The sequence below is a fragment of the Falco cherrug genome, chromosome 16 (assembly GCF_023634085.1).
Source record: "Falco cherrug isolate bFalChe1 chromosome 16, bFalChe1.pri, whole genome shotgun sequence".
Lineage (NCBI taxonomy): Eukaryota > Metazoa > Chordata > Aves > Falconiformes > Falconidae > Falco > Falco cherrug.
The window spans coordinates 8,340,163-8,362,450 of NC_073712.1; the positions used below are offsets into that span (position 1 = coordinate 8,340,163).

The 22,288-nt window shown below is 47.4% G+C and overlaps 1 long non-coding RNA gene across 1 annotated transcript in view; it reads left to right on the forward strand.

The window, feature by feature from the left end:
• The window catches only part of LOC114018078 (uncharacterized), a 181,550-nt gene that overhangs the window by 68,630 nt on the left and 90,632 nt on the right, over window positions 1-22,288 (forward strand). The window contains exon 2 of the long non-coding RNA XR_003563496.2: window positions 13,981-14,082. This is a non-coding gene — a long non-coding RNA (uncharacterized LOC114018078). The remainder of the gene's footprint in view (window positions 1-13,980; window positions 14,083-22,288) is intronic.

Genomic DNA, 22,288 nt, shown 5'->3' on the forward strand with positions numbered 1-22,288 from the left:
TCCCGCCTGCAACAGTACTGTCTTGTACCTTGTACTTGCAATAGCTGGCAGTGTTCCCCTCTGTTCATTAATCTTGCACTGAGGCGTTGTTCTGCAGTGGGCAGGCACGGATGCCAACACCAGCAGACCATTGCAAAGAGCCAAGGGGAAGGAAAACCTTTTCAGGCACCGGTCCCCGGCACTGGCTCCCCAGGAGAGCCCTGGGTCGGGGTGCAGGGGGAGCGGAGGTGTCACTGGTGGGGCTGCACATGTGGGCACCGCAGCAGTATCCTGCACTGGGGTCCTGCTGGGTGGGTGAAGGCGCAGGCGCTGTGAAGCGGAGAGGGCAAATGCAAGACCCACGTGGAGCAGAGAGGCTGAGGAGGGGGGAGCAGGTGGGCAGGATGGCTGGGCACCCCTTGCCGTGGGCACGCAGTGCTTTGTCGCAAGGACCCCATGGACTGACCCTGTGCTCACAGCAGTGGGGGCTTCTGCTTTTGCCATCATCCCTTGAGAGGACCAGCAATATCTCCCGCAAGCATCCCTGCAGGATGGCCAGCACCGGGATTGCTGCAGCGGTGGTCTGATCCGAGCTGCCAACCCCTGCTCCTGCAGCAGCTCCGTGTCTGGAGAACCTCAAAACCTCATAACTTCATCTGCCAGCTTTGGCGTGCCACAGAACAAGGGATTTGCGCTGGCAGGACACAATGGAAACACAGCTCTCAAAAGAGCAAAAAAAACCCCAACAAAACACAACCCAGGAGATTATGTGATCCTAAAGGAAAGAAAGCACAGAAGTGTGGAGATAAACCAAGACAGGGATTTATTCTTTGAAATTTATCACATTTGTCTGGGATCTGCTGAACAGCAGTCTAATCAGTTGTTAGAGACTATTTTTCCAGCTCCTCCTCTATCATCTACTTGGTTCTTTTCCCCCCTCCCCCCATCAACCATATATGGCCTCCATGTCAAAACATCATTTTACCATTATTGTCTCTTTCCAGGTTGTCTTTCATTATCCTGACCTCATTTTGCAGCCCAGAAGCTGGCACGGGGCTGGCTGTGCTCCCTCCGGTGTATGGGAGACTGCAGCAAGCGGGAGCAGCCTTTCCTGTCCTGCTCAGCTGGTCCCACTCATGTGAACTGAGACACTCCAACCACACCAGCTGGATAAATCCATGTTGGCCTGGCGTCTTCGGCAGCTGGACTTGCTCCCAGGTGCACACAACTGTGGTGGATGCTTTAGAAAACTAATAATAAAAAAAAGGAAGTCACTCACAAAGAAGATATGATGAGGCGAAGTGGAAGCAGTTACAAAGTGTGTATTTTTCAGCAAAAGAAGATAGAGTGTCTGGACAAAGTGCACTATACAGCTTAAAGATCTGTCTTCCCCTGCACCAAACCATCTATTTCTCGTTCTTCTTGGTGAGGAGCCTGTAGCTTTTATTGCAGCAGTGGAACACGAGGGCTCTGCGCGTCCAGCTGGCGCCTGCTGCAGCGAGGGCTGCTGCCGTGAGCAACCCCTGCAGAGCCTGGCAGATGTGCTAACCCAGCCTTCCGCAGATTTAATATATCTTGTGCAGTTTAGGCCATTAAAATTTTAAAAACAGCTACAGCCAAGCAGAAGGGGAAGGGAATGCTTGAAGGATATCCTGACTTAGAAATCTTTTCAAAATATTAGAAAAAAGCCTGGCTAATGTGCCTCTGCTTTGCTATACATATGATTATTTAGGGTTTAATCTATCAAAGAGATGCAGTTTCTGAGGTTCTGACCAGCTAATTCTCTGCCCTGGAATTTACACATCATAATGAAAAACATTTAAGCCTTTGGGGAAATGAGTTTAGCTCCTTCAATTGCTGAATAATTAAGGGTGACCCTTGTCAAAGACGTGGTGTGTGCTATATATCATCGGATTACCTGTCTGGTTGGCAGCATTTTGCAGGCATTTTGGAGCTCTTATTATATGTTGTTTTTCATTTAGATGCAATTTCTTTTGTAATGAGGCAGAACTTATTTTCCAGCCCCTACAGGTGGCTTTGTCAGTGCTCCAAATTGCATGTGAAGAGGCAGGTCCCCAACTGATCTCTCAATTAGGGCTTTGTTGATATTGGATAAATGAGGGTTCACCTGTTTGGACGCAGCCTTGTCTGGTTGTGGGCCAAAGCGTTCAAGTGAAAGGCCACACATCAAAAAGAAGAGTCCATCTCTTTGGTGTTGCTTTTTCCTCCTTGATTGCACAAGCTGGGTACGTGGGCTGCCAGTCTGTGGCTGAAGCTGTGAATGCATGAAAATAAAAGCAAAGATTCAGGCATAAATCTGGAGCAGATTATGTCATGAAGTTAGCACAGCAGTAATCAGATCTTTTCCTGCAGCTGATCAGAGAGGTGAGCTTTCAGGATGCAGATCAAGGGTTCCAAAATAAGCACATCAGCTCACTGAACGCTGCTGAATTCCTGATGTTCGCCATGGAAGCCCACAGGAGCCGTGTGTCTTACCCTGAGCCTACCTTTGTTTCACCTGTTGAAGTAATGAAGCCATAAAATGTCATCGGTTGCCGACTTCAGGCGTTGCAGTTGGTGGATCTTTTGCTTTAGGTCGAGCAGTTTCCCCTGTGTGGCAGCAGCTTATTGCAGAGTGCCAGAGCTTTGCGGGGAGCGGCGTGTCCCCGTGCTTGGGTGCTTGCAAACAGCCCAGTCCCTGGCTGGCTGCCTCCCGCTCAGTAGATCTTATTATGCCAGGCTTAGCTGACCTGGTCACAGCAGATTGCCATGGCTTGGTTCCTAATATTTGCATTTTGGTTCTGGTTACAGAGCATGCTCTGGGGAAAGGCAGAAGGCAGCACTGATTGTCCGAGGGGTGGCTGGGAGACCTTGTACCTGTTGGTGGCCAGAGGAACGCCCCACCGAAGCTGCATGTGACAGGGACCTGTTTGACATCAGTTGGGAGGGTCGCACAGAGCACGCCAAGAAGGGTAGGGGCAGGACCTGTCACCTCAGCTGTCACAGACCCGCAGTGTTTTCTGGGGAAAAACCTCTTGCTGAAGCTGTGCGGTTGTTTGTGGTGCTGCAGCACGACTGCGCTCGCCCTGCTGGCCTGCAGGACGGGCAGGAGCTCCAGGTTATGGCAAATCTGGCCGCTGGGATGTGCCCAGCTGCTCTCCAGGGACCTGGTGGCCAAGCACTCCCAGTCCCGAGTTCTGCACTGGAAAAATGAAGGGTGAATTGTGACTAGAGCTCCCCAGGGGCTGCCCGGGGCACTCAGCATCACCTTCAAGTAGAAGGGGTGAAAACCAGTAAACCAGTATTTGCAGTACAGATGAGCCACCGGTTTGCACAGAAGCATGATCTGTTTTAAGCAGGTAATTAACTCAATCAAGCTTATTGACCACAGCCCAAATGCCTAATGGAAGAAGCCTGGAAACTGCTCAAAAAAATTATTTCCTGCCAAATCAAAAGCTAGCTCTTGCCGAGATGAAAGAGAGGTTAATTTACAAAGATGGTCAGAAAGTTTAATAGCAATTTAATTTTTTTGAAATATGTATGTGTTACGATAGTCTGACATTATAGAGGAAATTGCAACAGTCCTGGAATAGACCTGCTGTCTAATTTTACTCGTATCATGTGTATGGTTGGGTTTTATGTGCTACAATTCATTTGATGGCAGGCTTCAAGTATTAGATTTACAGTAAAAATCAATGTGAGGTTATAGGCACAAGTCTGAATTTACGTTGCTTTGACACCACACGTGAGTAAATTCCTGCTTCCCCATCCTGCATCCGCACGGGGGCTGTGGAAATGGCCTCGGCTGTGCCCAGCGTGGGGAGACAGGACGAGATGGAGCTGCCCCAATCTCTGACCATCCTCATCATAAACACTTTTTCCTGGTATCAGAATTTCCCTGGCTGCTGCCAGCAGCCTGCTTCCTTCCCCCCGCCATGCAGAGATGACCTTTCCTGACTCCTTTAGCCACTCTCCAGATCTTTAAGCAACAATAGCGGCTGTCTGGAGATGGGTCACCTCTTCTAATCTGATGGAAAAGTTTGTCTGCCAATGCAAACACGTTGCTGCAGAAATTAAATCTCTGCAGTTAATCACAGGGAAAGTATGGGAACAGGTTGGGTGAGTTCCTTACTTTCTCTTAAAGGTTTTCCTTTCCATTGGTTCTCCACAGCTAGCAACAATTCCTTAATTTCTCACACCATTCCTCCATATTAAAAACCTTTTAGGTTTTCATTTCATGGCTTTAAATAAAGGCAGCGGTTACGACTGTCCTTGGATTGTTCTGCTAGTGCTGTGTAAAGCAGTTGTTTCATGTGCAAATCCGTGAGTTTCAGAGGTGTGCTGTTTAATACCAAAATGTTTGAATTAGCTTGTTACATGATAACGCCAATGGACTGGCATATCCATTAATAATATTATGAGCTTTCCTAGGGAGCTGTAACCTCTTTGGTATACATGAATTCAGTAATAACTGTAATTATTATGAAGTTAATATAAAACATGATGTCTCACTCTGCCAATTCAAGGGCAATAAGTGTGAAAAACAGCTTTGCTTCTGATTGCACATTAGTCGCTCTTCCCTTGCTGCAACGCAGCTCTTGGGTTCAGTGGGGCAATGCAGCGGGATGAGCGGTGCAGGTAGCAATGATTTGCCTTTCCCAGCACTGGGGAATGTTGGGGACTGGTACCGCTCCCCCCAAGCCTGCTGGGCTGAGCAGCGGAGGCTCCCCGCAGCCCCCCCTCCCCCAGCCACTCTCCTGGCTCTTCCCGCAGCCCTGTGCCAGCCCAGGCAGTCTGGGAGCCCCAGGCACGGCACCCACCTCTGGCACCCACAGGCACAGAGCAGCATCCTGCCTGGCTCGGGAGGCTGGCAATGAAAGCAATCCCCTCGCTGGAGCAAGTGTGTTTGCTTTGGGCAGTTATGGCTCTCTTGGCAGCTGCCAGGACCGTGTCCATCTTCCTTTTATGTCTCCAGCATTGCTCTTTAAATGCATAACTTCCCAAGGGAAGATCCAGCCCGGCCGCTGCAGCGCCGCTTGGGCACAGGCCATGCCTGCCAGCACTCACTGCAGCTTTGCCCTCCCCCTATTTATTGCCCCTTTAAAATATCTCTGTGGAGTCCATTTACTTTTTAATGTAGCAGATGAAAAACAATTCTGTCAAGATTTTCTTGTGATTCTCTGCCAATGCCGCCGCTGCGATGATGCGGGATCAGAGCCCAGAAGAACCCAGGAATCCTTCTGTGGGATCTGTCTGCCTTTCGGATGATGCGCGCAGGCCCTTTTATGCACATCTTCAGATGTGTCACTGTGAGATGCTGCTTGGATCTTTCCCAGCAGAATGAGCTGAAGTAAACTTGATGAGGGGAGCCTTGATGTTCACCTGCTCCCACTCGTACTGACGGAAAAAACTAGAGACTTTCTTATTCAAATGAATTGCTGGTTCCGTTCAGTCTGCCCAAAAGCTGAGGGATGCGCAGCTTCACGACAGGCTGCAGCGAGCACTGCTGTACCTCGGGGCTCCACCTCTGCAGGTCGTGCAGTTGACACTCGGCTCCTCTTTTAGATCAAAATGCTGAGCACAAACGTTTGATTCATCAGATCTTTTTAATGCGAAGCTAAAAATAGCGGTATAAAATCCTCAATCACATATAATTAGTCCTGCATTTATTTTTCAACAGATGTTCTTTCCCTGTTGCTTTTGAATAGGAGAGTGTTGAATAGTGTCTGTCTTACGCGAGCAGTCGGGGAGGGAGGGAACCTGCAGGATTTCAGCTTTCCCATGGGAATGCTTTATGAAGGCACTGCAGTGGTTCCCCACAACACCTTTGCTCCACTCTCCCCAGACACATTTTCTTTGCTGTGGCCAAGGGTTGAGTTCCCCAGGGAGTTTTCACTTGGAGTTTTTAGAGGCATAAGAGGTTAGTATGAGGAGATCCATTTCTCCTGCCTGGAGGCACTAAAGGAATTAAGATTGCCACAAGATGATGGATCAGCAGAGTTTTCCCTAGGAGATCAGATTAATAGGGATTATAGAAAAGTTGCAGTATATGTATCAAAAGAAAAAAAAAATGAAATTCCTCTACCCGCCATCAGAGCTCATTGCAAATTAGGTAAATCTGTTTTCCTTAGAAGAGTAATAACCATATACCGGACTTCTAGAATCTGTATCCCTGAGGGCTCCAAAAATACATAGTATTTATATTTATAGTTTTTATACATAGTATAAATATATTAAATACATAGTATTTATAGTTCCTGGGCTACAGGAACAGCACAGATCTTCTGTTAATTATTGTGCATCTTATTTGCCTTTTATACCTGGACCGATCAGGCGGAGAGGTCTGTTAGATAAGACAACAGGCTGAGAGGTGAACCGGGGAGTTTGTGGCATTTCAGGTTGGGATCATCTGGAGCAAAACGTCCGGAGGCACGGACAGGAGCTGGGGAGCATAAGAAGAGCTTAGGAAGTCCTGAAGCCCCTTTACACGGGAAGTCAGCACTTGCCATTGCCTGGCAGGGAGGAGACTGGAGCTGCACTAAACTGTTGTCACTTTTTCTTCTCTGCTTCTATTGTGGCTTTTCCTGAATGAATTAGAGGCTGCCAGCATAGACTGTCACAGCAGAATGGCAGAACAAAAACACTTCTGAACCTGGACTTGTAATTTGCCTGCAAAAACAAAGATGCAGTTAAGGAATTGTGACATTTCCTTTGCTTTCAAAGAGACTGCCAAGGTTTTCAGGCTTTTGTTTCATAGTTTCCTTTCCTAGGTGTCAAATTATTCCTAGTTTTCACATTGTAAATTTACATTAAGATGGCGACCGCAACAAATTGGAGTATCTGTGCGTGTTTAACACCTGGCAGAGGCCCCAGCTCCCCCGTAGCAGCAGGATGGTCCACGCTGGCAGCAGCTGGGTTAGGGGGAACGGCGACGGGGGGGGCTTCCCTCTCCTCCTGCCCGGGGGCTGCCCGGCGCTGCCATCCCTGCTCATCTGCGTACGGAGCTATCGCATCCCTCGCTCTGCACAGACACTGTTTGGAAGCGGGGCTGCCCTAAGCCTGGGGCCGGGGAGGTTGCAGCTCAGAGCAGGGCTGGTTTTCCAGAGCTTGGGGAAAAGAAGTCTCTTTCCAAAAACCCTGCAGTTTCTTCCAAATTCCAGTGCAATTATACTACAGTGAGGTATGTTTGTTATGTTTTATCTTGTCTGTGCAGCTCTTTTATAATGAAGAGTTGGATTTCAGTAAAAGTGGACAGACATTTTACTCAGAAGCCCTGCCACCAAGGTCTGAAATGTTTAAAGTTGATTGCTTAGTAATGGTTCTGGCAAAAATGATAGAGGGCTGAATGTACAAAACAGCAGTGTGAGCCTGACTTGATTCTGCTGCCCATGAATGTTTTAACCTCATTTGTCCTCTGGGTACTTACAGAACCATTTTGCATTTGTGCACTTAAAGGATTAAATAAAATAAATGGAGATGATTATTACTGCCCAGCAAAGCTAATGTTCAAAGACACGGTGTTTCGTTGCAACTGGAATTGTATTTGTGCCGTTTCCATACTCTGCAAGCTTTCCAAAAAGGGGATGATGAATCATACAATCTCCAGCTCTCTCCTACTAATGAGAAACCTCTTAGCAATATGCTCTTTATGATCCCCTCTCAAGCAATAACTAGTACATGGATGCTCCTCTTCTTTAGCGTCGAAATAAGATGCAAACTGCCTGACACATACAACAAGCACTGATGTACGGTCTGCAAATGGCCGCAGGATTCTTCAAGAGTTTGATGTATGTAATACGTAAGGAACGTGTCTGTGACTCTTCCACACGTTGCTCACTTCAGCTGTGGGTGGAAATGTTGCAGTTTCATGTGAATAGTTACAAAGCAATGGTTTCTGATGGTGAAACAATCAACTTGCAGGCTGATCCTCCAAAGTTTAAGCTTGCCTGGATTCTCAAAGTTGAAGGTTTGAAATGTGGAAGGGGATGGTTCACACTATTTCCCTGGTTCCGCAGTCCATGTCACTCAGCCTATTGCTCCGTAAGGGAAGAATTAATTCCATTAATTGCTAGCTTCAGACCTTTGAACACAGGTAAAACCCTGTGGTTTTTCAGAGCCTGTGCTGAGCAGCTGCTCCACACGTGGGAGAGCATCGTATCGGGCTGGGCCGTCTGTGTCACCGCACCCTGCGTGGATGCACGTGCTGGGGACACATGGGCAGAGCACGCTGCCTGCGGGACCCTCGGCAAGTGCTTCTGGAAGCAGAAAAATGAAACTCGCTCATGGCACCCTGGGCTCTTTTAGTGCTTCCCGGGGGTAGGATGCGCCTCTGTCGTTATTGTGTCTGTGCGATTCAGAGCTTTCCTAAGTGGAACAGCGTGAGGAGAGGCATGCTTGTCAAACCCCCTCCAGTACTGCTCTTCCGTCTGCTGTCTCGGATGCTTAAGAGGTGCAGTGTGAGCCCTCTCTTGGGTGTAGCTAATGCATCTAGATCCCTTCGCTGTATTAATGGCATTATTTTCCTCCGGCTGTGAAGTACTCGGAGCTTATATTGCCGCAAGATTCAAGCACTCGGTTGTCAGGCGGAGGTGCTGGATGTCTGTTTTCAAAAGGCTGGTTTTTAGCTGCATGGGAGGGGAAGAAGAAAGATAAAGAGAACTTTTTAAAAAGTAAGTAAGCACATCACCCTCATCCAGCACTTTCAGATCCTCTTCCCTTGCAAAAAGCCTTGCTTGGGAGCACCGAGGTGCTGGGCACTCTCTAGGACTTGCCTGCAAGGTTGTCATTTCTCCCGAGGCGGCAGAAGTTGTATTTGGATGTGCACCCTGTGAGTCGACCCATGGGTATGTCTAGAAAGCTCCAACGCCCCATCCCGCCTGTCCATGGAGCTCGGAGCTGCCCCAAGGAGGGTCCTGCCCTCCCCACAGCTCTGAGCCTCCCCAGGTCAGCACACGCAGCAGGATGTGCTCTCCTCTCAGCATCCCAGCACGTGCCTTCCTCGCCTCTCTTGGCACCTCAGGGTGAAAGGTCAATCTGTAACTGTTTTGACTCCTTAGAAAAAAAACACATTAGAATTATGAGGTATTTACAGAAGCGCTTTTTGCTTTATATATATTTTTAATATATATTTTAATACTCATCTGTTTTTCTTAGCTGCCTTTCTGAACCCAGTGAAAGAAAATGTAATTTTCCTCTATGAAATAACACTGCCCATTTAGCCAGGGGCACTATCTCTATGGCAGCAGTAAACATATATGAACATATATTTTTGTCTGTTCTCTGGGGCACCCAGGTATCAGCCGTTGCTGGAGGCAGGATGGATTACAAGTGGGAGAAAAGCAAGTCCTCATCCCCTTCCCGTTCTAGCCCATGTATGTCAGTAAAGAGGATGGCAAATGTTGTATTTTCGAAATGAGAAAGTTGTTATTATTTTAGTCGTGCTTATTAAGTGAATTGTTTGGAGCTGTGCTTTGTAAATAATGCAAAACAGGAACAGAAAGTGCGAAGCCGTGTGTGCTGTGGAGTACGTGATAGACAGTTGTCACAGTAACTGCTCAGTTTTGCCTGTATTTGGTGATTCTGCTAGAGCTAAAGGCAAAAAAACCCCAAACTGTGGGTTGGTCTGAAGTTTGGCAGCACAGGGTCTATTAAAGACGCATCGTCTGGGCTCGTCAGCACCTGGTGCCAGCGCGGCAGCAGGCGCTGGCACCGCACCACCGGGCTGCTGGGCCGCTGAGCTCCCTGCTGGGAGAGGTCAGCAGAGAAAATGTCTCTTTCCTATCTATTTTAAATTGCAAATAAAATCCTGTAGTTGTTAAATTAGTTCTAACAGCAGAAAAGTAATTTTAAGTGAAAATCCCAATCCTGCCAATCTTAATTTATGCATATATCCCGTGGTGCCATTGACACGACTAGAAACCCGTCCCTGATGGAGGAGTGTTTGGAGAAGCCATCGTGTTTAATATTCAGACTTTTAACAATGAGAAAACACTTAAAGGCTTGTGTGTTTATGACTTTCATACTCCTTCCATTCCCCAAAGATTCTTTGTCTTCTCCAAACAAGATTTCTTTGGCAAGTGGTAGCAAGATGCTCAAGTCTTAAATGCAATTACCACTCTAGAATCAGTGTTTGAAACAGAGAGTCAAGTAATGACGAATTTTTCTGCTTGGTCATCTGCAGGATAGATAATACAGCGAGGCTTTTTCATCTGGTGGGTTGCTCACAAGGAGCTGCCCAGATCATGCTGCCCTGCTGTTCCTGCGGTGCTGGAAGCAGGGCAGCAGCAGTGGCCGGGGTGGCCAGGGAAGCTCTTTCCTCTTGTCCAAAGGGAAAACCAGTTTCTCGTGGGCTGAGGGCGGGGGATCTGGCTGGACACAGCCTCTCGGCAAGGCTGGGGGTGCCTCCACGGTGGCCTTGGGGCTGGGTTCAGCCTTGCCATTGGTAAAGGCTTCTCTGAGGGTGTTCGGGACCGGGACTGGAGTGGCTTTTGTGTGCATTATAGAAAAGCACTTGATCATACAGAAGCATGCACTCAGGAGAAGGGAATACTAATGTAATGCTTGCCCTGGGCCCAGCCAGAGCTTTTTGTTGATTCCAAAAGTCTCCATGAGATGCGTATTAATATAGTGATTGACAAGATCCTTAAACATAATTAGACATATTAAAAACATTCTGAGTTCTGCCCAACAGCAATTTAGGAGAGAAACTTGATTTATTAATTTAACTGTGGTTTCTTGTCTGTTATTATAATGAGTCAGAAAGACTGAAAACCTGCTAATTAAAACTCATAACGCTTCTGAGCAATGTAGAGGAGCAACATACTTACATATTGCAAAGCAAATACTGATAGAGCCTTCCAAAAAGAAAAATTGGGGGAAAATCTGCTCTTGACCTGGAAAGCAAGAGTCTCCTTGTGCTTTTCCTAGGAGAAAAATGTGGGAAAATTATAACATATATATTATTCTAATTATATTGAAATTTTGTCCTTGCAGCCAGAGCCAAATGGTAACAATGGGATGTTGGCTGCAATTTGCCTTTGTTTTCATTGGCAAAAAAACAAGGCGAGAAGCTTGAGGAGGGTGTAAATGCAAAGATATCAAATGGCAGCAGTCTGCCTTGGCAGGAACAAACGCACATGTGAGGGAGCAGCAAAGAATTAGGTCTTTTGTGTGTTTCTTCACTGTCTCCCACTCAGCCTTGAAATGTTGCTTCTGCTACTGTAGAAGCAATGTAATAACACCTACCCGTGCTGTGACTTTGCGACAAAACATTTTATTTAATCCCCAGCAATGCCTTGAGAATTGGCAAACGCAGAAATCTGCATGTGTCCCGTCCCTGTACAGGTAGCCATTTGCATTCTTTGTACTAGGACTGGTGTTATTCAAAATACCCGAAGTTTGTTTGGAGCCAAGCTGAGCCTGAGCAGAGCGGCTCATTTTTAATTAGCCAGAGTTTGTGTTCAGTGTCGTTAACCAATATTGTCAAGAGCTAAGTGATTGTTCTGTAATTTGTTAAGGTTCTCCCACAGTTGACATTTCTCTTCTCTTTATTTTAAGCAAGTCTGATTGAAAGTTTTTGACTTTGGGAGATGGGGAAGAGGCGAATGCTTCCCCAGCACAGGCGCGGGCAGTGCTGCGCACCCCTGCTGCAGGCTGGCCCCTGGGAAGGCAACGCTGCAGCTGAGTGCTTGGGTACCCACCACCCCTGCGCAGCCTTCTGGGGGGCAGAGGGTACCCGCCACCCCTGCGCAGTGTTCCAGGGGGCAGCAGGCTCTCCCCCAGGGGGGCAGGGGCTCACCTGTGGGTGCTTTGGCACTTGCCCCCTCCCAGCCGCTCTTTACCAGTCACCCACAGAAGCAGCAGGTGTTCCCTGTAACCCTGGGTCCCGAGGAGTGTGGGTGGGCTTCTCTCTCCAGGGTCTTTAAAGGTACTGTCACATTTTTTCTTTAATGAGAAGAGTCTTCTTGAATTTTTCTTTCCATTCTTAAAAGATGAGTAATGCATCCTTCAAGTGTTTGTTTCCCTGATAGTAAAAGTTTGTGGGGAGGTGTTAGTTTTAATTCAAAGTAGGCTTGAATAGAAAGTGAGCTGGGCCACTGGGGGGGCTGGGGCAGGGTCTGTGCCAGCAGTGCAGGGGTCGCTGCCAGCCCCCAGCTGCCCTGGGGACCTGCAGAGAATTGACTGGAAGTTATGGCTGGGGTACCTGGATAACAGGGTTGGCTTTCCCTTCCCAATGACAGTAGGTTAAGGGAAAGAGCTACTGTGCCTTTGGGAGGCTCTAGAAATAGGAGGAAAATCTCTGGGCTTTTTTTGCTGGGAGAGGAGGTGGTTAAAGTGCAAGAGATGATGTATGGGTCTGGTTGGATATCAGCCTCCCAAGAGACTATCGAGCTTAATTCGTTCAGCTATAGTGTACCTATAAAGCTTAATGTTTCTGTCCATAACGTGCTTGTTCAGGCTAAGCGTATCCATCTCTTATGGAAAGTGAGTAGAAAGGGAGTTTCTGCCATGTGTATGGGGGGGGGTGGCTGGGTGCCAGCCTGCTAGGCGGTGGGGAAGGCGCTGCTGTTCACCCTCCCTTTCCAGAGCCTCTCCCCATCCCCCCGAGTGCCCAGCTCTGCTGCAGGGAACAGGTGGTCATAAATACAGTACCTGGCAGTACAGTCTGTGGTGCCCTCCCCAGAGAGTTACCCTAACGGCCAGAGCTGTTGAGCGTGCCAGGGCTGTCGGGGCAGGCAGGGTAGGACAAGTGGTGGCAGTGACGGGGGGGCTGCCGGCCTTCTGCCGGGGGGAGCAGCTCTGCGCAGCCTGGAGCCAGCGGTGAGGCTGGGAGGTGTCGCATTCGATGGCTGACGAGCTGTGGGCTCGGCCGGGCTGCAGCAGCGTGGTGCTTTGCTGTGGGCTGGCCAGGATGCGCAGCCCACCAGCGTGTCCCCGGCTAGGTGTCCTTGAGTGGCTGGGGATCCCAGGGCAGCTGGAGCAGCACTCCTAAAAGCCTTTGCTAGTTTTATGTCTTACACCCATAATGGCTTGCTTCTGGAAGCGATTTCCTTCCCATTTGATTGCATCTCCTAGGCAGAGTACAGAAGGCTTGAACGGTTCACAGCTTTTTGAGTAAACACCAGTTAGATGTGGCAGAAGGATGCTGAAAGCTTCAGCTTCCTCCGACAGCACGGGAACGTGCCCTGCGCCGCCTCCTGAACTGTTATCTCAGTGGGGTTAAACTTCAGTGTAGTGTAAATAAAAAATAAAAAGCATTAGCTTGACTCTAGACTCGACTGCAGTGGCTCGTATCGCGTCAGTGAAGTGAGGACCTGCTGCCTAGTTATGTCCCCGGGTTAGGAAGGAAAAAAGCTCCAAGTCTTTGCAAGAAGCATCACTGGCCTTACGAGGAGTTTGTCATTCCTCATCAAATACTCGTTACTTTAAGCAACTGATGTCAGATCCAGATCAAGTGACACTGGTCTAAACTTTATGCCTTTCCCTGTAATAATTACTGTTAACTCAGTGCATTATAGGGGCCTTTGACTTTACTTTGAAACAGGCATTACTGACTGGTGCCAAAGACAGTGACTAAAATGAAAAATCTTTGATCTAACTCAATATCACAACTTTTTTTGTATATTAGCATAATCTCTGTACTGAAATTAATCTGTGGTGTGGCTGCACTGTGTTGAAGATTATATGTTATTAGCATTCAAGATGATGACCTTTTTTTTTTTTTTTAGGCAGTAGCAATTCTTACTTTTTAAGCAGCTCCTATTTTAAGAGTATGTCTATTTTGCCCTACAAAATATCCTCAGGAAAAGTTCAGGAGATACTTGCAGAGAAACTGTGTTTACTTCTTTGGATAAAACCAGCTGTAGGGCTGACCGTGCCAGCTGCTGCCAGCTGCCAGCTCCGAGCGCTCCCGGGGCTCTGTGCTAGGGCAGCTCATCAGGGAGCAGACGTAGAAGGCCAGGACGAGGACAGGATTTCTGACCGCTTTGTCCTTTATTCCAGCCCTGGACGCCAACTTTGACCCTGCGGTAGGGCTTCAAAGCTCCCAGCTCCTCTGCAAGGTGCGGCAGCAGCTCCGCTCGCAGACGGCTTCAGCTGGTTCAGGTAACGGAGGCGGCTCCTGGGGTCGCTCGTGGGAGGACGTGTGCGCGTGGGAGGCTGAAAGGGAATTAATGAAGCACAGCCCCCCATGTAATGCTGTCATCTGCGTGGGCTGAAGAGCTCTGGGGGCAAACTGGCACAGAAGTGCCCCGGGACTATTTGCGTTAGATGCCAGCCTTAAAGCAAGTTCGCTCCTGCAGGAGAAAATTCAGCAGAACTACTGAGTGGTTGCAAAGTATCTTGGAGATGCGTTTTTTAGTGAGGACAATAAAATAAACGTGTACTGAGTGGTGTGTGCATCTCGCCTGCTGTAGGCTAGTGACCAAAACTGACCTAAAGAACGCTTGGGGCTTTTTAGTCCCTCAGCGTGGCACTGAAAGCTGTGTACGGCCTCGTTTTTCAGCGATGCTCATCGCAGTTATCTCGCTGCTGGTGCTGTGTGTGTCTCGACGAGGGTTTGCCTCCAGCTTGTGTGTTGCTGGTGGGCCCCAAGTCTTGGGGTGGGAAAGTGGATGTTGTCACCACGTGCACCTCCTTTGAAATGGGTTTTTCAGCTGGGAAACCAGCCATGTTGTTGATTTATTTTGTGAAGGAAAAAACTCTAGTGGGGCAGCCATCCTGCACTGTACTGCTTTTCCTCTATGGTATGGCTTGAGTCAGAAACATTCAGCCAGTTGTAGAGACCTGGTGATCTTGTTTTGTAATGAGAAATTGCATTAACAGGAGCAAAAATATCTGCTTTACATAAAACATCAGAGTGTGTTTCATTTTGGCTTGTTGTTTGCCTTAGCTAACAAAATAAGGAAAATCTGTATCCAAAAGGACAGTGTTTTCCAATAGATTCATTAAAAGAGACTGTAGCTGACAGCTGATGCTATTAGCAAGAATATATATCTCTTATTTAAAGTATTTCCATCCTAAAAGTAAAATGTCTGTTCTATAAGTCTATTAATATACAGTTCATTAGACTAGAAACAACTATATAATTAGGAAACAACAACAATTCATTAGTCTTAATGGGATTTAATAAAGTTCCTAAGCAAGGATTCTTTAGAGGATTAATTACAATATACTAATCAGGAAAAATATCCAGTTCATCACTCGGATATGTTTCTTCAATTCATAGGCTGTGAAGCATCAGCCATTCTCAGAACATCCCCCTGGCAGCGTGGGATTTTTCCCAAGTCTGTGACAACATGGGCTGCCGAGGCCGGAGAGTTTACAAGTGAATTTCTCTTTGTTTTATAAACGCTGCGTTTCCAAATGAATGCAACATTAATCACCATTTTGCAGCCACAAGCGTTCTGTGGGGAGGAGCTGGGGTAAGGGGAGCCTCGGCAGCCTGTGCCGGTGGCCACTGCTGGTCCGTAGGTGTCAGGAGCACAAGTCCCAGTGCCTCTGCGACCGCTGTCATCTCCACCACGGCCTGGTTCTTCTTAATCCAGCGAAAGTGTAAATGAGAATGTCCGAATTTTAACAAGAATCCATCGTTTCTCATCAGGGGTTTTCATCCATGCCTGGTTTTTTTCACTTACATGGTTAGCCATTTTCTTATTAATTAAACAGCAGCTTTCGGCAGGCACTGATTGAATTACCAAGCAACACCTGCCACAATACAGGGAATAAAAGGGGGAAGATGTATTATTTTTAGTGCAAATGGCTTCACTTCAGACATATTTGATCAAATTTAACTGACAATTAAATTATAAGTGAATAAAGTGAAAGGGTCAGTAATATAACAAATGACACTGTCAGTGTCATCTTTAACGGAACCATTTTTTAAAAACGAGATGAGATTTGCAAGTGTTAACTATAGCCAGCTGTTAAAGTCAGGAGCAAGGAGTTTTAGAAGATAACAAAAGATGACCAGTATCATTTCTATACTGAACTGAAAATACGCAAAAAAGAGCATTAATTCTCGCTGTCATAGCAGAGCAACGATTGCTGTGTGGTAACGAGCAGGAATGAAGGTGTAAATGGGGGGAGTGTGGGGTGACCGGGCATTTTGCAGTTCTCTGTGTGGGCTAGGGCTCCGGTAACAAGGGGAAGGTGAAGGAGTGCCTTCAGCTCGCAATGCGCCCTGTGGGCCTAATCCAGCATCTGCACAGTCCCACAGACGTCTCTGTCTGTGGAACCAGCCCCGATTTTCACTCTCAGAGAAACTATTGGGTGCCAGTTTGTGATGAGAAGTTCAAAACCAGTGACCTTTTTGGACCAAAATGAATCCATCACGTTTCAGCTGGTGGGACACCCCTACGGCACGCCGAGGCTGCTGCCCTCTGTGCCCCAGGGATGGGTGCTGAGCTGCCCTCTGTGCCCCGGGGCCTCCTGGGGTGCTCTGGCTTGGCGGTGCCCATCTTGGCGGGTGCGCGGGGGGCACGGTGCCCCTCTGCCGGGCATGGCAGTTCCGAGGAGGGGGATGAGCTGTGTGTGAGGGCTGGAAATCTCGGTGTCATCTCAGGGGTCTGGTTTATCCTGGGAGTGCTCGGTGACTTGCAACTGCAAATAAACCTGTAAACCAGTAAATATCATGTATAGAAGCCCCGGCTATCGGGTTCGCAGCACCTGATTTAAACCTAGTTTATGTTTATTATAAACTCATCTTTGAAGTGGTCCCTGATGCAGTTCCACAAGCGCTGTGATAGAGATCTGCCTTTTCCTCCGCTGTCTGATGTGCATCTGTAAGGGTTTTTGTAAGAATGTGTTGAAATCTGTGTTGACATCCTTGACTGAAAGGACAACCCACCTTATCAGCCTGACTCCAACTCCGCGTGTCAGGCGCTTTAAGAAATACAGAAGATGTACCTTTATCACAGACTGGCGTTAGGCAGCTTCCCTCGGCTCGCTTCGCCCTTCCCCGTGCGGGGTAGCAGTGCTGCACCTCAGTGAGTCTTTGGAGTAATTTTGTACTACAGTTGTATAACAACTTCAGTGTCTTTTGTGAAATCCTGGACTATTCTCTCCCTCGGAAAGCATATCCCTTTATCTCCTGTAGTGGGGCTTTTTCTTTTTCTCTGCTTATTTCCTGAGGGTGATTTTATTTTATTTTATTTTTTTTTTACTTTTCTGCTGCCATGTCACTGAGCTGAAAAGATTAATAAAGAATGATTAAGCACTGGAGAGAATATTTTACAGTGATAGACTTAAGGAGCTCAGTCTGTTTATCTTATCAAAAAGAAGCTTGTAACTTAATTTCAGTGGGATAAGTACCTTCACAGGGAGGAAGCTCCAGGTACTGAAAGGCTCTTTCTTCAGAGAAGGGTACAAAAAGACCCAGTAGCTTTAAGCTGAAGCCAGAAAAATCCAATTAGCAAGGTAGAAATTTTGAACTTTGAGGTTCATTAGCTACTGGGAAAATCTGGCCAGCTACTCCCTTCTCTGGACGCCTTCAGATCCAGATCTAACGCTTTGCTGAACGCTGTGGTCTGACGGCATTTGTCGCTGCAGAAGCAAGTGCTTGTTGCCTGTTACCTCCTGGGCATCCCGAAAGGCATCCCAAGCTCAGTGTCCACAAATATCCCACGTTCTTCCTGAGACGTTTTACCAGGGCTGTGACAGGCAGGGGCTGATGTGGCCGCTGAAGCACCCAGGCCACGCTGGCTCGTAGGGACCAGCAACAAGCAGGAGTCTTGGTCCGAAGGAGTGTTATGTGCCGGGGTGCTCCCTGCGCCTGGATCTGGCCGGGTCAGCCCAGGTCAGGACCTGGTTTGTGTGCTGGGGAGGTCCTGAAATACCGGTGGCATAAGAGAGAATGAGACAGTTGAACCCCAGCAACACCTTCCCACCACCAGGCAGTGGTGTTGAGGATGCGGTTGCGAGCATCCCACCATAAGCTTTGCATTTTTAAAGGTTACTGACTCAGCCTTTGCAAACTGGGAGAGCAGCTTAGAAGTACATAGGGACACTAATTGGTCATTTGAACTTTGCCTGGAGGGCCCTTCCAGCAGGGACAACAGCTCCTGCTGGCTCGGTGTGCCTGAAGTTAAAAGAATCAGATTCCACTGAAGAAGAGCCAACAAGGAGGAGGAGGAAGGCCAGCAGCTTTGGCCAGGGACACCCAGGGCATCTGGGCAAGGCAGTTCTGCCCCTTTCCTTGCTTGTGAAGGAGAACACAAATGTGGAAACCTTCCCTTCTCCCCTGGTTTCTCTGCTCAGTCCTTCCCAGGTTTTATCCTTGGGAGATGAGCGAGGACATTCCTGTATTTCTTTTCTCTCTTTACTGGCAGAGGTGGGTTTATGGAGCAAGGGTTGGGGTGGGAGGAGCAGGTAACGGGCAGATGTGCAACAGCAGCTTTCTCTAAGTGGCCGTCTGCAAATGGTTGTAGGTGGGATCTCATGCTCTCACCGTCCTGCGTTCTCGTGTGAAGCCGTTTAGTTACTGAGATATCGAGCAGAAACCTGCAAATGCACTGCTTGGACGCAGAAATGGATTAAGCTGTGTCTGCACTTCCCTGCTGTCTGAAAACCACGGGCAAAATGAAGGGAGCTCACATGTACGAGGGCTAAAATCAGGCCATTACTCTTCACCCAGAGAACATGTTAAATATTATGGAATTATTTGTGAGTGATAGTGTATAATTTTTGCAACAACTAACCTGCAGTAAGAGGGTTTTGTGAAGTATTTATCAATTGGAGCCAGAGCGCGACGTTGCCATAGAGATGGGAAGTAGCTGGGTGATTATTTTTTCTTCTGCAAATGTATTGTGGCAAAACACAAACGGGGAAAGAAAAGGAGCTATGTCGTCTTCACAGAAATAAAAACGGGAGGTTTAGGTTGTCACATAGAGGCAAAAACAGTTCTGTGGGACCGTGGGTTCGGGTGTATCCTGTTGGGCATGAACCCCAGAGCTGGGCTCTGCAGGGCAGCTCCAGCTCAGAAGGGGACATGGGATGCTGCGGCCCCCAGAGAAGCTACCGAGTGGGAAATAAAAGCAGATGATTTTCCTGTGACTGAAGGTCTATGTAAATCCAAGGTCACCAGAACCACTGCTGCTTATCATTTAACAAAGAAAAAAAAGAGCAATTAAGTTGAGTCTGGTAATTTGGCACATAAGCATTAATCTTCAATGAAATCAGAAGGTGTTTGTGTTTTGTGTAAGCTCAGCTAATGTATCATTTTATTACTAACAAGCAGAAGCCATAATTACTCTTCTATTTGACAGAATTTGTGGATGATTTTATTGACAGCTCCCCACATTATTTATGCATACAAGTCATTTAGTTAAGGGAAGCTTTAACATTGAGTATTTATTCAACTTCCATAATTCACATCCCTTCCTACCCAGCAAAGGGCAGGGCTTTGGGAGATCTCCACTGAAAATGTCAGTATCCGTCCAGAAATCGTATCACCTATTTAAAAAGTCCAGGATCTCATCTGAAGAACATCAAAAATAGCTCAATCAAGTATTTTCACCCCAGGACCTCAACAAGTTTGCAGGGCTGGGTCCCGCAGCCCTTGGGCTCAGCTGCACAGAGGTTTATCAACGCGCATACGTGTTGCTGGCGTGCATCGCCGAGCAGCGCAGCTCTGCCCCTCCTGCAGCGCTGCTGGACCACGGGGCGCATCACCTGCAAACCTGGCAGCAGAATGCACCCCGGCTCCTGGGCTTCATCCCCACAATACCAACATTCTGTTGCTGGAGCTTCTTGGGAAGATTTTTCAGGATGTAATCTTCTAAGAAAAAATACACTTAGGCTTGTTTTTTTAAATTTGGATGTAGCTACAAATTACTATAATTTCCTAGAGGACAAACTTTAATATTTTTAATAACTTTATAAATTTGAGAGGATTCTAAAAGATTTTGGGGAAATAAAGCCAGGAACCTTCATTTCGGAACTGCATTAGAACGAGCTGTAAACAGTTTTCTGAGCCTGGGGGAGGCGTGATCGGATGTGTTGTTGCTGTCATTGGTTTATTTTCAATGTTTGTCTGTAAACTTGTACGGTTTAGCTGGCAAGGTAGAGAGATGAGAGGAACACCAGCAGCCAGGCAGTTCTAGAATATCTAATTGGAAAAAAAGCTAATGAAAACTTCCAGCAGGCTGCCCAGTAGAAAAGAACAGAGTGAAAGCTCCCAAGAGCGCAGTGCCTGAATGAGCAGGGGTTCGGGCGCTGGGGGGGCTTTGTGCCTTCGCTCCAGGAGCCACATAGCCATGTAGGGCTTGGGCTGGCTTGGCTTGGCTCTTCTAATCACATATTTAGTCTTTGTTATGCTTAAAAAAAAAAAAAAAAAAAAAGATTCAGAGAACTTAAACCATGTAGACTGAAGGCCAGAAGGCAAAAGAGAGAAAGCAAAGGCTTTTGGCCAAAACATTTGGCCAGATGTCTTGGGTTTGGTGCTCCTGGAGAATACCTACATCACCTCCAGCATCCAGTAATGCCAAATCCGGGAAAATCACGGTGCCTCGCTCTTCTGGATGTGCTATGGCAATAACAACGGCACTTAACGTGCACAGATGGGTCTGCCCTTGGTTTTGGCTTATTCTTTGGTTTAGTTTTTGAGTACTGATATCATCCTAAAGTGAACTGCTTTGCTGTTTATTTAGCAATGCAAAGAACATTTTATGGTTTTATCATACAAAAAGAAATAAATTTGAAATACATTAGGAAGTGGCCCTAACTTACGGATATGTTATACTGATGGGTTGCACAGATTGCAATGGGCATTCATGACTACTTCCAGCTCTTAATGACTTAGCTTTAATGTTTTTTATTTCTTTTTATTAAAAAATATCCCCTAAGACCATAGGGTTTATTACAGGGCTGGGCTGGGGGTATGCAAGGCATTTCTAACCTCACAGAAACATTGTAAGTTAAATATTCATAACTGCAGCTACCACTTGCTGTTGATAAGGACATTGATTTTCTCTGGAAGTACAAGAATTATTTGTGGCATTTATTGTCTGCTTGGATGCTCTTACATAAAAGTTTGGGAAAATATTAAGCATTGTGCATGCTTTTGGGTTTTTACCCTTCTACAGCAGGGAAAATAAAGCCCAAAATATAATTTAGATAAGTAGTGTTTCTCAGGACTGGACTTACTAATGCAGAAGAAATCACAAGTGAAGAGCAAACCATGCAAGCACCTAACAGACAGCGAGGCTGCCTGGCTCATGAGGCACCCATGGCTCAGATTTTTACTTTGGTTTCACACATATCTATTCCATAGAAAAGCCTGTAACAAGATGAAACGCTCCCCTGGAGATACTCCCTTGTGGGGCTGAGAGCCATCAGGGGAAGAGATTAGTCACGGTGCTAAATGTGCTTTTGGCAGACAATCTCCTGCTGTAATGGTGAGCGGAACGGGAGCTGGGCCGAAGTGGGCTGCGGTGGAGATGTGCTGGTCCTTGCACTGAGCCGGCACACCCGGCGTGAGCTCTGTCTGTCGGTACCTTGCTCCAACACCTACTAGCTCAGTTTCACCGTTGCAGTTGAGATGGGCCTTATGGGAACAAGGGCTGCGGGTACCAAGGCAGAGATGTTTCGGGAGGGTGCATTTTGCTTTGGGAGCCCCGTCTCTGCCGAGCCAGCCAGGAGCAAAAGTTTGCTCCTGCACAGTGCCTAGCCACGCTTCCCCTGGGTCCCCAGCCTCCTGCTTGCTTTCTTTTCAAAGATCTGCACTGGAATTTAGACTGAATTAAATGGAACTTAAAATTCAAGGTGAAATAGTGGTAATTAGCCAGAGCGTGGAACAGATCAGTAGCTGGAAATGGTGCCTGATCCATTGCCTGCATAGCGCCCCTTGCTCCGTGCTCTGTGGGGCTCACCAGCCTGCGCTCACGTCTTTCCTTTGGCTGCTGGAGTTTTTCTCTTCATCGGGAAAGAACATGCTTCCCTTTCTTCAGCCCTCCTACACTGACTGAATGCAGAAGCTGCTGAGCCCCCGGTGGCACAGTGCTGGGCAGGATTGTGTGGGTGTGTATGTGCAGAGGGTTATTGTTTTAGCATTAATGGTGTTTCTTGCAATTTGCGGGGTGCTGTAAAGTTCTCTCCCTGCTGTGATCTTTGCAGATGATCCTAACCCTTTGCTTATGCTGTGCTGTGAGGCCAGGCCTGATGGAATTTTCTTCCCCAAGCTGGGAGAGCACAGCTGCACAGTTCTTTTCTCTCCCTGGTAGGGAAGTTGAGCTGATTTCTGGAAAGAAAAGCTGGTTTTTCTCTCAGTAGCAAAGCGCAATACCTTGTTTCCAGAGATTTCAGTGCGTCCGAA